Source organism: Taudactylus pleione, unplaced genomic scaffold (assembly GCF_031769625.1).
Source record: "Taudactylus pleione unplaced genomic scaffold, aTauple2 ptg000201l, whole genome shotgun sequence".
NCBI lineage: Eukaryota > Metazoa > Chordata > Amphibia > Anura > Myobatrachidae > Taudactylus > Taudactylus pleione.
The window spans coordinates 13,326,770-13,340,983 of NW_028284603.1; the positions used below are offsets into that span (position 1 = coordinate 13,326,770).

The window sequence follows — 14,214 nt, forward strand, 5'->3', positions numbered from 1 at the left end:
GTGCGCCTCTGGCTTCCTAGTCAAGCTGAGCTGCACTACTCTCAGGTGGGTCCCTCTGCTATGTTACAGGACAGCTTCTACCGCCTAGTGATGGCCATCGACCATTGCTGGTTAACCACCAATGGCCGATGGTTTAGCCATCGATGACAAAGATCCAATGGTTCATCGCCATTAATGACAAAGAGCCTAGCAATGTTTTTTTTTTTCCTTCAGATGTCAGAACACAGAGCTTAGCTCCGCCCCCGACATGACCATTGAAGCCCAGCCCCCACTCCCTGATTGGCCCACTGCCCGGTCACAGCCGATGGTTTCATAGCATCGATATCAATCACTAATGGGACAACTGATGGTGATCATGGATGGTTAACCTACTGATGGCCATTCTTGCTATTGCCTGCATAGAGAAGGAAGCCCTGTAAATGCATGGATCACTCATAGGGCCTGACTCAGAGCTGTACGCTAGTGCCACCACAGCTGCAAATTTGTACGTAGCTACTGTGCGACAATATGCAAATGCTGCAGATGCCAAGAGATGTAATGAGACGCCCACTGGCAGCTTCGCAAATCCAAGCATCCACGTACAAAGACGCATCGGTCGCAGATCCTTCAATTATCGATCTTCTGAGTGATCCTATGATCGCACAGACAGGCTGCGGGAACTGAGATGTCAGAGCCATTTTGCTTGCGATCAGGATCACAGACGCAGGATGTGACACTCCCAGTGGCGTCAATACAGGAGGCAGTGGAAGGCGGTTGCCTCCGGGCACCAGTCCTAAAGGGGACAGATGACCACCTCCATTACACCTGATTCAGCTTTATGTGCCCCAGAGTAGGAATAAGCAGTGAGCCCAGGTGGCATGTGCCGCTGTCCTCCCTCTCCCAGGGCTCCCATACTGAAGTCCAGTTTCTAGGGACAGATCTCCAGCAAGGAAACCGCACCAATGTACATAAAAGGGGAAGACAGAAGCTAGAGTACATGGGCCCTCCCTCTATTGTTGGTCCTTCCCCCTCACACACATGGGACCTGCTGCCTCTGCTGTTGCAGCATGAAATAGCAAGCACAGAGGACCCTGATCTTCAACAGGTAGTGTTTGTGTTCTGGGGTGTTGGTAGTAAATTGGGAGAGGAGTGTGTGTGTCTGGGTGCTGCTGAGGGTGTTGGCCGTGAATGCAGGTGGGGTGAGAGTGTGTCTGGGTGCTGCTGGGATTTGGAAGTGGAGGGGGAAGGGGTGTCTGGGTAATCCTGGGGTGTTGGAAGTGAATGCATGGGGAGGAGAGTGTGTGACTGGGTGCTGCTGGGGTGTTGGTAGTAAATGTGGTTTATGGGGAGTGTGTGGGAGTGCTACTGGGACTGTTGGTAGTGAATGCGATCGGGTGGAGGGGGGGCACCAACAACTATCTTGCCTCCGGGGTTCTGTTATGAACTTACACCCCTGGACATGCCCCCCATGCCGCCACTTCCCGTTACCTCACCTAAACGGTTCCTGTCTGTCAATCAAACTGCCAGTAAATAGTCAATGCGAGAGGCTATGGCAATGTACCTTGACAAATGTGTAGTTTACCGGTAGAACGCTTAACTCCGTCAATATCAGCATAGCGTACCCCTCTGAATGAGGCCCGTAATCCCTAGTTGGGCTATAAACATAGGCATGCTCCATTGCCAACCTTCTCCGAGGGGAGTGAGACATTTTTGTTGCAGTTTTACACAAATAATGAAAATAGATTTAGCTATTAGGATAAAGGGATTTGGCTACAGCTGAGTATTCCTGGTAGGGAGAGGGACACCATGGTAGGATGTGAGCAGGATACATACATCCTCTGGGATTCCCTTTTCATCAAGAGGGAAAACACTTCATAATAAAAAGTCCAGAAAATGCTGGTCAGCACGGTCCTTTTATTTGTGCAAGTGCCATCAATTGTCTGCCAAACGCATTTCAAAGTATCCCCTCCTAGGTGCATTACAAACTTTGTGTTTGCAAATTTCATGCTTAGGGGTGAATTTACTAAAGTGAGGGGACCTCATTCAGATCCGCTCACAAGCGCCTGAGCGCTCGCAAGCGGGTCGATGTTTGGCTGCGTGCGGCTGCACTGCGCGTGCACAAGCCCCGGAGCGAGAGAGAAATTCTCTTGCTCCGGGGCTCACTACAAAAGGGGCGGCTGTCGATGTTGATCGACAGCTCGCCCCGTTCTGTAGGCGTGGCGGGGGGGTGGTTTCACAAACGGAGGCGTTCCCAGGCGAACGCTTGCCGTTTGTGGGCGGCCCCACTGACATCACTGGTGATGTCAGTGCGAGAGCTTCCGGCTCTATTAGAGCCGAAAGCTCTCTGGGGCTTGCAGCAGCCGAGACCCTACCTCAAGGGTCTCGTCGCAAGCCCCGATGGTCTTGACCATCGCGACCATCATCCTGGCCGCTCGTTAAGGCTGTGGGTTGTAACCCACAGCCTAGTGAGCGGCCAGGAGGCCGGATCATTTTTTACATGCGGCCACCCTCATTTAGAGCGAGCGCTCGCATTTTGCAAGCGGCTCTGAATGAGGTCCAGAGTTTTTAGTAGTGAGTTTTAAAAGGGATGTTGCCCATAGCAACCAATCAGATATTCTACTTAGCAGTTAACATGCACCTTCTAGAAGATAATAGCTAGAATCTGATTGGTTGCTATGGGCAACATCACTTTTAAAACTCACTTCTAAAAACTCTCACTTTAGTAAATTTACCCCTTACCCTTAATTTCAACTAGATTGTCACACACTGACCCATTCATCATCAGCAGCAAATATTTTTCCTTTGCAAAAATACATTCATGGATAATTCAATTGACCCCACAGTCGTATCTTGTCACTTGTCACCTACAAATATTTAAGTGACTGTCCTAAAATAGTATGTGCGTACTCCTAGAACTTGTCTTCTTCCTGTCCCAACAGGTTCTGTTCCGTCTCTACTGGTTTCCTATAATTGTCCTCTATGTCACATGCTGTTCCAGTCTCTAGACTAATCCAAACATCTCATTTTATTCTCTCTTCAAAAGAAATGTATATTACTATAAATGCAATGACACTTATGAATAACCCTTATGCATTTTGGTGAGCACCTCTAAAGTGTGTGTAATAAATAAATAAATAAATATAAACACACAGTTAGATCCATATACATTTGAACACTGACACACTTTTGTTATCTTAGCTGTTTACCAAAATATAGTCAAGTCACAGTTATATAATGAATATGGTTTTATTTATTCATTTTTTAGATTTATGCCACAAACCCGCGGTGTGTCTCATATCATCAATGTCCCGGACACTGTGCATGTTCTCATGGTCCTGTTCTGGAGGACCAATTTCAGCTGCACGTTAATTTGTCTGCCACCCTCAGGGATCTTGTAGAGGACACAGACATGGTTACTCTCCACCTCAAATGCAGCCAGGTGTTTCCTAGAGACAGCGACCACGGGGGGCAATTAATGGTGCGAACCTGCAGTGCGGCTCATAATATCAATGTGCCTGGCGCTGTGCATGTTGTTCTTTTGGTCGGGCTCTGGAGGACGAGTTTCAGCTGCACATGGATTTGTCTGCAGCCCTCAGGGATCTTGTGGAGGATACAGACATGGTTACTGTCCACCTCAAATGCAGCCAGGTGTTTCTTTGGGATAGAGACCACGGGGGGCAACTGATTGCGCAAACTTGTGGTGTGGCTCAAAACATCAATGTCCCGGGCACTTTGCACATTGTTCTTATGGTCGGGCTTCGGAGGACAAGTGTCTTTTTTGTTTCCTCTGCTGCCCACAGTGGCCTTGGGGGGGACACAGACACGGTTCCTCTTCACCCGTGTCTTGATGTTCTTGGCCTTGCTGCCATAGGGCAGTGTGCTTCGAGAGTCTTCATACGCAGTGTCCGCAGGGCTGATGTGTGCGATCATGACCATCCTGCTGTTGCCACTCAGTGCACCCTTTAACAGCCAGGTCAACTTGCTGTCCTGATAGTTGATGTGTCTGCCTGGTCTCGCCCGTAGTGCCGTGATGCAATTTCTGAGGGCGAGAAGGGAGCAGTTGATGTAACCACCTTCTTTCATGGTCTGGCCGCTATTCTTAGTCTGGCCTGCTCGTTCTGATCCTGCCAGGTCTACCATGTACAGCCTGCCTGTGCACACTCCATCACTGCATGTCTGCTTTACTGTGATCTGTAAGACTGCATGGGAGCGGGATGAAGTCTTATTGGCAGCCGTGGCTGCTTGAGATCGCCGCTTATTTCCCTTCTTCAGCAAAGCCATGGCCTCTTCAGGACTGTTAGGGGAGAATTCAGCAATCCCTTCTATTCTGGGATTGCCATAGGGATCCTCTCTGAGGGCCAAAGTCCCAGAGGAAGGTCTTAGCAGATCCCTTACCGTCTCATTGTAGATCTCAGCATAAGACAATGACACAGCAAAGTTATTTCTCCTTCCAGTCTCCTCAATGGCCTTGAAGAACAGGTCCGTCAGGGTGCGAAATATTACTCCGGGCTCGCCATCCTTACCCATCATTGTAAATATCTTCCCTGTGCCTGTTGGGCCGTAGGCAAATATGGCAGCATTATAGCCAGAAATGATATCACCCACTACGTTCTTCACTGTGGAATGATACACATGCTCCTGGGTAGCTGCGCCATTGAACACTTCGTTAAACGTAAATGTTCTTTCTCTTGTCCTGTTTGAGCGCAGGACGTCATAAGGATCCTCGCCAGGGTCCTGCAATAGCACTGTCTTCTGTCCGAGCTGGTGTGTTATGCATCGGGCGCCGTTCTTAATCTCTGTCCCATTAAATGGACGTATGCGCAGAGCGACAGTCATTTGATGTTCTACAATGTGATTACCTTTCGTTTTCTTCATGTCGTCTCAGATCCTTAGCTCAGAAAAGAGGGGGATCCGTATCTGTGCTGGCACTAGTCCAGCAGTATCAGATATAAGCCAGGAAACATCCAGCTGCCTGTCTATACCCATCACACCTTACAATTGTGACATCATCAGCTGCCACTATTACATCACTAGGTGCCCTGGGGCAGAGGGACACTCCTATGTATCTCAGGCAGGACAGTGGGGGACAATAGTAAATACAATGTGATGAATACAGGTTATTAAAATCAAAGCACATAATTGAGATGAGCAGAAATGTGCAATGTTTTGTGCCTGCGCACGTATCTGAGTTGCACTTTGCATACATCCCTATAGTGTTCGTACAGAGTTGCAGTACAGATTTAGACGCACACACGTAAAGAAGTGTACTAGAAATGAGTTGGGTGTACCACATGGTTGGCTAATCAGACACAGATGTAACATAGTATGGACACGCAGGCCCTAGCTACTGTAACTCACAGCTAGGCCGTCACCAGCTGACAGACCAGCCACCCCCATCAGCTGTCTGGGATGTGTTGTATGGTACTTATACAAATATATACTGTACATGCAAATTCTAACAGTTTATTCATTTATCAGTAGAACGAGTTGCTTAACTGCTAGAGTAGTTTTTGGCCTTGCACGTACTGCATTCATTTATATAACAATAGTGCACACCCTCCCTCTTTATCCGATTCCACCAAACATTGGGCCTGTTTCATCAAGGAACGCAGTTGCTTATACGCGCGCAATTAGCAGATTGTTGCATTCTGCAAATGCACCGCAGTGTGTGTGCGAACCAGTCATTGCGATCGGGACTGCGATCGCAGTGACTACGCAGACTCATTGACAGGAAGTGCCGTTTGTGGGTGGAGACGGGGGGAGGGGTTGGCAAAACGCAGGCGTGGCAGTGCGTTTGAACGCCGTTGCATGGGCGTGCATAAATTATCCACTGCGATACCATACGCAGCCTGAGGCCTCATAGCGTGCGCTGAAGTAAGCAACGGATGTGCATGTAAAGTGGGCGTCCTTATGCAGTGCTGCGGCGGCATTGCGATCGCTATGGATCAGCATACTATCGCACTGAACTGCGTGTGTACGCTATATTGCCGTAATGAATCAGGCCCACTGACCACAATGTCGTCTGCTCCATATAGTAATAGCGTGCCTCCGGCGTCCTAGTCAAGCTGAGCTGCACTATTCTCAGGTGGGTCCCTCTGCCATGTTACAGGACTGCTCCTACGGCGGTACTGCCTGCATAGAGAAGGAAGCCCTATAAATGCATGGATCACTCATAGGGCCTGATTCAGAGTTGTACCCTAATGGCACCACAGCTGCAAATTTGCATGTAGCTACTGTGCGACAATATGCAAATGACGCAGATGCCAGGAGATGTAATGAGACATTCACTGGCCATAGCCAAACGCAGGGGGGTTTCCGGTTGCCTTGAACGCACACTTACAATGGTGTAAAATAGGGGGTTTCAAAATGACCCCTTGTACTTGACCAATCTCCTCTGCTCCTTTATACTTCGTTTCCTTTGCAATAATCTGGCCTGAGCTTATTAAATGATGTTGTTAAACATAATTTCAATAAAACAACCCAAGCTGCTACAATATGTGTGAACGCAAAGCATTGTGTACTGGGTAAATTAGGTCATTTTGGGCCTGATGAAGAGATGGACAAATTTGCCGAGCAGCACACAAGCGGCTGCACCAATCCGTCCATCTCAGATGCAAATGCAGGAGGAGGAGTCAGACATCTGAGAGCCCAGTACTGCGACCAACGCCTCAGACTGGGATCACCATTGCGACCGATGGTCGTGATGGTTGCTCCTTTGGTCAGGCTGCGGGAGCTGAAGTTTCCCGCAGCTTGGCCGGTGCATGGTCACGCAAGAGGCCAGGAATCTGCGTCCGCCGACGCAGACCCTGGCCTTGTCCCTCTGGGAAAACGGGGTTGACATGCCCCCACTCCACTCCCCAAATGCTGCACAATGTCAATCATGCTGTGGTTTGTGGGTCTGCCAGCGAGATCGCAGGACCCAGTCTGCATATGCGCGGACCCCTAACCATCGGAGATGTGCGTTCATTTTCGGATCTCTGAATCAGGCCCTTAGAGAGATCAGTGTAAATCCTATCAGCACAGCATGTGTGTGATTACACAACAGAAAGCTAGGGATAAGATCAGTGCTGTTTTGCGCTGCACTCGGTCATAAAATACCCCATGAGTCTAGGTGCTTTCCACAAACAGCTAAACGCTAAATGGGAGGAGAAACATATCAAAGCAGCCAACATAATTAAAACTAACCAAGTGTTTTTAATGAACTAATTTGCACTGTTTAGTTATATTTATTCTTTACAATCTATACAATCAGTTTACAGAAGTTATTCTAACTACGTTTCTCTAATTACCTAAATTGTGCTGCTCAGTAATATTTATTCTGTACAAAAAAAAAATTCTACTTCATTAATAACTTCAGCTTGTATGACCATTATTAATAACTTCAGCTTGTATGACCATTATTAATAACTTCAGCTTGTATGACCATTATTAATAACTTCAGCTTGTATGACCACCATTAATAACTTCAGCTTGTATGACCACCATTAATAACTTCAGCTTGTATGACCATCATTAATAACTTCAGCTGGTATGACCATCATTAATAACTTCAGCTGGTATGACCATCATTAATAACTTCAGCTTGTATGGCAACCATTAATAAATTCAGCTTGTATGGCAACCATTAATAACTTCAGCTGGTATGGCAACCATTAATAACTTCAGCTGGTATGACCACCATTAATAAATTCAGCTTGTATGACCATCATTAACAAATTCAGCTTGTATGACCATCATTAATAAATTCAGCTGGTATGGCAACCATTAATAACTTCAGCTGGTATGCCGATCATTAATAACTTCAGCTTGTATGACCATCATTAATAACGTCAGCTTGTATGACCATCATTAATAAATTCAGCTTGTATGACCATTATTAATAACGTCAGCTTGTATGACCATCATTAATAACTTCAGCTTGTATGACCATCATTAATAAATTCAGCTTGTATGACCATTATTAATAACTTCAGCTTGTATGACCACCATTAATAAATTCAGCTTGTATGACCATTATTAATAACTTCAGCTTGTATGACCACCATTAATAACTTCAGCTTGTATGACCACCATTAATAAATTCAGCTTGTATGACCATCATTAATAAATTCAGCTTGTATGACAATCACAAGACCATCTGCAGTCAGGAAAACAGATATTCATATATAAGACGTTATTAGCTTAGTTTTATGGGCCCCATACATCCAGCTTGTATTGGGGCAATAGGTTTGAAGAAGTCCAACATGTTGGACAATCTCGATTCCCTGATTCCAACCCGAAAAATGATCAGAATTGGCGAGTTGGGGATTTTTAACACGTTGAATTTCTACGATTCTCAGATGGAGCCATTAATCTATGGGCCTCAATGTGATAGGTGTGTACTCACTCAGTACTGGTCTCCACTGGGTGACAGTCATTTTCATCCTGCCAACATCTCTGGGCGAAAGGTCTCTACGGAGTTACAGGATCCATCTAATCAGGAAGATTTGTGTCACATGTTTGTGAAAAGGTGAAAAGTTCTATTGTTGGTGAAAACAGCAGTTTTTGTTTGGGACATGGATCATTTTCTCTTTGCCCCATGTAGGAAAGGGATTACCGACCAGAATAACATTGTTATCGCTGGGGATATGGAACCACCGGAGCTTCCCCATTGTAAAATGAATTTAACATACATCACAGCAGCACTTGTATCACCGGGATACTAGTTCTGCTGTCACTATCTCAGGAAAATGAAGCATTTTGTAACATGTAATATTTACAATTCTTGAATAAATTGTTTATTTTCTTTTGATCTATTTATTATTTTGAAAAAGAACATACATCTGTACAAAACAGAACTAAACACAGGAATGCAATATCTGCAATATACAGAAAGGTGACAGGAAAGATAGTAGCTGTCCTCCAGCAGCAGAAACAGAGAGCAAAAACATCAACAGACACGGGGCCTGATTCAGACCCGCTCGCGAGCGCAAGCGGGTCGATGGTGCCCTAGTGCGCATGCGCACGATGGAGGGAGCTCCGTCGTGCGCATGCGCGAGACCCGAATAACGACGGGGTAGTCGTCATTATGGGTCTCGCACCAAAGGGGGCGTGCTGTCGATGGTGAGTGACAGCATGCCCCCTTTGGTGGGCGTGCCGTGGGCGTGGCTGCCAGACGGAGGCGTTCCCATGGGAACACCTACCGCCTGGGTCCGGCCCCACTGACATCACTAGTGATGTCAGTGGGAGTGATTTTGGCTCTGATAGAGCCAAAATCACTCCAGGGCTTGCGGTCACCGAGACCCTACCGCAGGGTCTCGTCGCAAGCCCGATGGTCTTGACCATCATCATGGACGCTCGCATAAGCTGTGGGTGGTAACCCACAGCTATGCGAGCGTCCAAAAGGTCGCTTTGAAAAAAACAAAAACACGCCGATTCAGAGCGGGCGCTCGTTCAGAGCGTCCGGCTCTGAATCAGGCCCACAGCAAGCAACACGGCCAACAGTACACACAGCAAACAACACGGCCAACAACACACGCTTCAAGCATCAGCACACACAGCAAGTACCATGGCAACAACACACACAGCAAGCAACACGGCCAACAACACACGCAACAAGCATCAGCACACACAGCAAGCAACACGGCCAACAGCACACACAGCAAACAACACGGCCAACAACACACGCTTCAAGCATCAGCACACACAGCAAGTACCATGGCAACAACACACACAGCAAGCAACACGGCCAACAACACACGCAACAAGCATCAGCACACACAGCAAGCAACACGGCCAACAGCACACACAGCAAGCAACAAGCATCAACATGGCCAACAGCACATACAGCAAGCACCATGGCAACAACACACACAGCAAGCAACACGGTGTCACGGCTTGGCATGCGCTTGGACCCGGAGTGGAGTCGGATGAGGAATGAGGACCTGTTTGCTGGTACTTGAAGGCAGCCGGCCTTAGGGGAGTATGACTCATGAAGCAGTGGCACGCGACGGGATCAGAACCAGGCTGCGAGACACTGGCGGAACTTAGAGACCCGGGGTAGGCTGGGTATAGCGGGTAGACGGGATCAGGAGACAGGTAGTAACAGGAGCAAACTGCACCAAGGATGAGAGGGGAGTCTGCAGAAACACACTGGTACTGACACTTTAAATGAGCAAAGGAGCACAGAGAACTAGCTCACAGCATACGCTGTGATAGACGTTGCACTGGCAATTAAAGAGCCTCTGGATAGCCCTTTAGTACTCTCAGGTAGTGCAGGATTGGTTGCTAGCCTCCCCAGCCCAGACTGAACCTGATTGGCTAGAAACGACATGTGACCCAAATCCAAGATGGCCGCGCCCAGTGGTCACAGCATGGAAGCTCTGCCAGTCTCAGCCCCTCTCACCTGCCTCCAGATGGATGCCCTTGGTCTGCGGAGACTCACAGCACCCAGCGCTATTCTCCAGGAACCTGCACCTCTGCTGGAAACACCATGCCACAGCGCCCGGAGCGGTAAGCGCCGCGATCTCAGCAGCCTGTCACCCCTGGTCGTGACAGTACCCCCTCCTTTAGGCGTGGCCTCTGTACACTTCTTGGGTTTACCAGGATTCTCAGAGTGAAACTTAAGCACTAGGCGAGGAGCGTAGACATCCTCAGCTTTCACCCAGCAACGTTCTTCGGGACCGTAACCTTTCCAATCCAGTAGATATTGGAGTTGCCCATAACGAAAACGAGAGTCCAGGACCTGTTTGATCTCGAACTCTACACCCCTCTCAGTCAAGACTTTGGGGGAGCGTGGCAGAGTCTTGCGAAAGTGATTCAGGATGAGAGGTTTCAGCAGGGAAATATGAAAGGAATTTGGTATTTTGAGGTAGGACGGCTACTGGATTGATCACTTGAACGATGGGAAAAGGACCGATGAAACGAGGAGCAAATTTCATAGACGGCACTTTAAGGCGAAGATTACGAGTGGATAGCCATACTAAGTCACCTGTTTTTAGGTTGGGCACCGCTCTCCTTTTTTTGTCCGCTGTTAATTTATATCGAAGAGAGGCTTTTTGTAAGGAGGAATGGACCTGAGTCCAAATCTGAGAGAATTTCTGTAGGGTGGAGGTCACTGCTGGTACATCGAAGACTGGCAATTCTTGAAACTCTGGTACTCTGGGATACAGTCCAAAAACTACAAAGAATGGGGTTTGCCCCGTAGATGAATGATAGGAGCTGTTATGGGCAAATTCAGCCCAGGGTAAGGTGTCCGCCCAGTTGTCTTGTGATGAAGACATGTGAATTCTTAAGAAAGACTCAAGGTCTTGATTGACCCTCTCTGTAGACCCGTTAGACTGAGGATGGTAAGCTGTTGAAAAATTCAGTTTGATTTGAAAGATAGAACATATAGCTCTCCAAAATCTGGCTACGAACTGTACCCCTCTATCAGAAACAATCTCAGTTGGAAGTCCATGGAGACGGAAGATGTTGTCGATGAATAACTGAGCCAACTCTGGAGCAGACGGCAACTTCTTGAGGGGAACGAAATGAACCATTTTGGAGAAACGATCCACTACTACCCAGATGGTGGTAAACCCATTAGAAACAGGTAGATCCATTACAAAGTCCATGGAAAGGTGTGTCCAAGGATGGGTTGGTACTGACAGAGGTAGGAGTGTGCCGGCAGGAACCTGTCTGGATGTTTTATGTTGAGCACACTGTGGACAGGAGGCGATAAAAGCTTCAATTTTCGACTTCATAGCAGGCCACCAGTATGATCGTTGCAGGAATTCCAAGGTCTTGCGTATGCCCGGGTGTCCGGCAAAACGAGAGGTATGAGCCCACTTCAAAAGCTGCTTGCGCATATCTGAGGCCACAAATGTCTTCCCGGGAGGAGGTTGAATGCAAGTGGTAGTGAATACTCTGGAGTCTAGAACTGGAGTTTCCTTATGACTTTCGGAAGATGCGTCGGAGGAGAGTGATCAAGAGAGGGCATCTGCTTTTTGATTTAGTGAGCCTGGGCGAAAAGTTAAAGTAAAATTGAAACGAGAAAAGAGAATTGACCATCGAGCCAGGCGGGAACTCAGGCACTGAATATTTTTTAGGTATAGGAGATTCCGATGATCTGTATAAACGGTGATGGGATACATCGCGCCCTCAAGAAGATAACGCCACTCTTCAAAAGCTAGTTTCACAGCCAATAATTCCTGCTCTCCAATGGGATAATTCTTTTCTGCTTGGGAAAATTTCTTTGAGAAGAAGCCACAGGGATGAAACTTGCTATCCTCGAGTTTCTGGGATAGTACTGCCCCTACCGCTTCAGAAGAGGCGTCTACCTCAAGAAAGAATGGGTAGTTAATGTTGGGTTGCCTCAGCACGGGGGCGGAAATGAAGGCTTGCTTTAAGAGTTGAAAGGCAGTTTCAGCCTCTGGAGGCCATCGGGATGGATTTGCCCCATTGCAAGTTATGGCGAAAATGGGTGCCATGAGAGTGGAAAATCCTTTGATAAACCTTCGATAATAATTTGCGAAGCCCAAAAATCTTTGTACTGCCTTCAAAGAATTCGGACGAGACCAGTCCAATATTGCCTGAACTTTCTGGGGATTCATTTCAAGGCCGGCACCTGAAACGATGTAACCTAAAAAGGGAACTGAGGGAACTTCAAATACGCATTTTTCAGCTTTGCAGTACAGGTGGTTCTTTCGTAGGCGAGTTAACACCTCCTTGACTTGGGATCGATGTCTGACAATGTTGGAGGAGAATATCAGAATATCGTCGAGGTATACTACCACAGAGATATATAGTAAGTCCCGAAAGATCTCATTCACAAAGTTTTGGAACACAGCAGGAGCGTTACAGAGACCAAAAGGCATTACCAGGTATTCAAAATGTCCGTCTCGAGTATTGAATGCTGTTTTCCATTCGTCCCCGGCTCGTATCCTAATGAGATTGTAGGCCCCTCTTAAATCCAGCTTGGTAAAAATAGTAGCACCTTTTACTCGATCGAAAAGTTCGGTAATGAGGGGTATCGGGTAGCGATTTTTGATGGTTATATCGTTTAAGCCCCTGTAATCGATGCAAGGACGCAGGCCTCCATCCTTCTTAGACACAAAAAAGAATCCTGCCCCTGCCGGTGAGGAGGATGGTCAAATGAACCCCTTTTGCAGGTTCTCCTGGATGTATGCTGACATGGCTTCAGTCTCGGGTAGGGAGAGTGGGTAAGTACGACCTTGCGGAGGAGTTTTGCCAGGAATCAACTCAATAGGACAGTCCCACTCCCGATGAGGAGGCAGAATATCGGCTCCGGTCTTACAGAAGACATCGGAGAAGGAGCGATACTGGTAGGGAATTGGAGTAGTGGTTGCAATGTAACTACCTTTGACGGGTTTGATTTGAGGAAGGCAGGATACTTGACAAGTTTCTACCCAGGACAAGATCTGCATGGTGCCCCAATCAATATTGGGGGAGTGCTTGCGTAACCAGGGGTATCCAAGGATGACCTCATGGGAGGCTTTGGGAATTACTAGGAATCGGATAGTTTCAGTGTGGAGAGCTCCGATACGAACTGGCACAGGAAGGGTACGTTGAGAGACGATTCCGTTGGTAATCTGAGTGCCATCTACAGCAGATAGAGTGATGGTGTGGTCGAGAGAGGAGACAGGAAGCCGGAGCCTCTGGAAAAGTTCAGCGGTGATAAAATTTTCAGTGGCCCCTGAATCGAGGAGAGAAAGAACAGTTTTAGAACCAGTGGAGATCTCAAAAGTAATGGAGAGGGTAGATTAATTTTTTGACGGAGACGGAGACATCACTCCTAACCTGTTGTCTCCGGCACTGATTATGATCGGGAGTTTCCCGGACGACGTGGGCAGGCTGCAACCATATGACCGGTCTCCCCGCAGTACATGCATAGATTTTCTCGTCGGCGTCTTTGCCGTTCTTCTACCGTGAGGCGGGCCCGGTTAATCTGCATGGGTTCGTCACCCGCAGGTTCAGACGGAGGGAGGGTTGGAGTAGTGGTCGGCCGGAACCTAAAGCGGAACCCTAGTTTTTTCACTCTGGCGTTCTCTGTACCGCAAATCCACTTTATTGCAAAGGGAGATAAGCTCATTGAGGGTAGCCGGCGGATCACGAGTGGCGAGGTCATCTTTTATGCGATCTGTCAATCCATTCCAAAGGGTGGAAGTCAGGGCTTCTTCATTCCATTTTAGTTCCGAAGCCAGCGTTTGAAATTGAATGATATACTGACTGACTGGTCAGTTCCCTTGGCGAAGT

General features: G+C 47.6%; 1 protein-coding gene and 1 pseudogene across 1 annotated transcript in view; both read right to left on the reverse strand.

Moving 5' to 3' along the window:
* DNAAF10 (dynein axonemal assembly factor 10) overlaps positions 1 to 14,214 on the reverse strand; it is a 66,443-nt gene that overhangs the window by 35,015 nt on the left and 17,214 nt on the right. The gene's annotated exons all lie outside the window — the stretch shown is intronic.
* On the reverse strand, positions 3,478 to 4,854 carry LOC148518208 (kinesin-like protein KIF19 pseudogene; annotated as a pseudogene).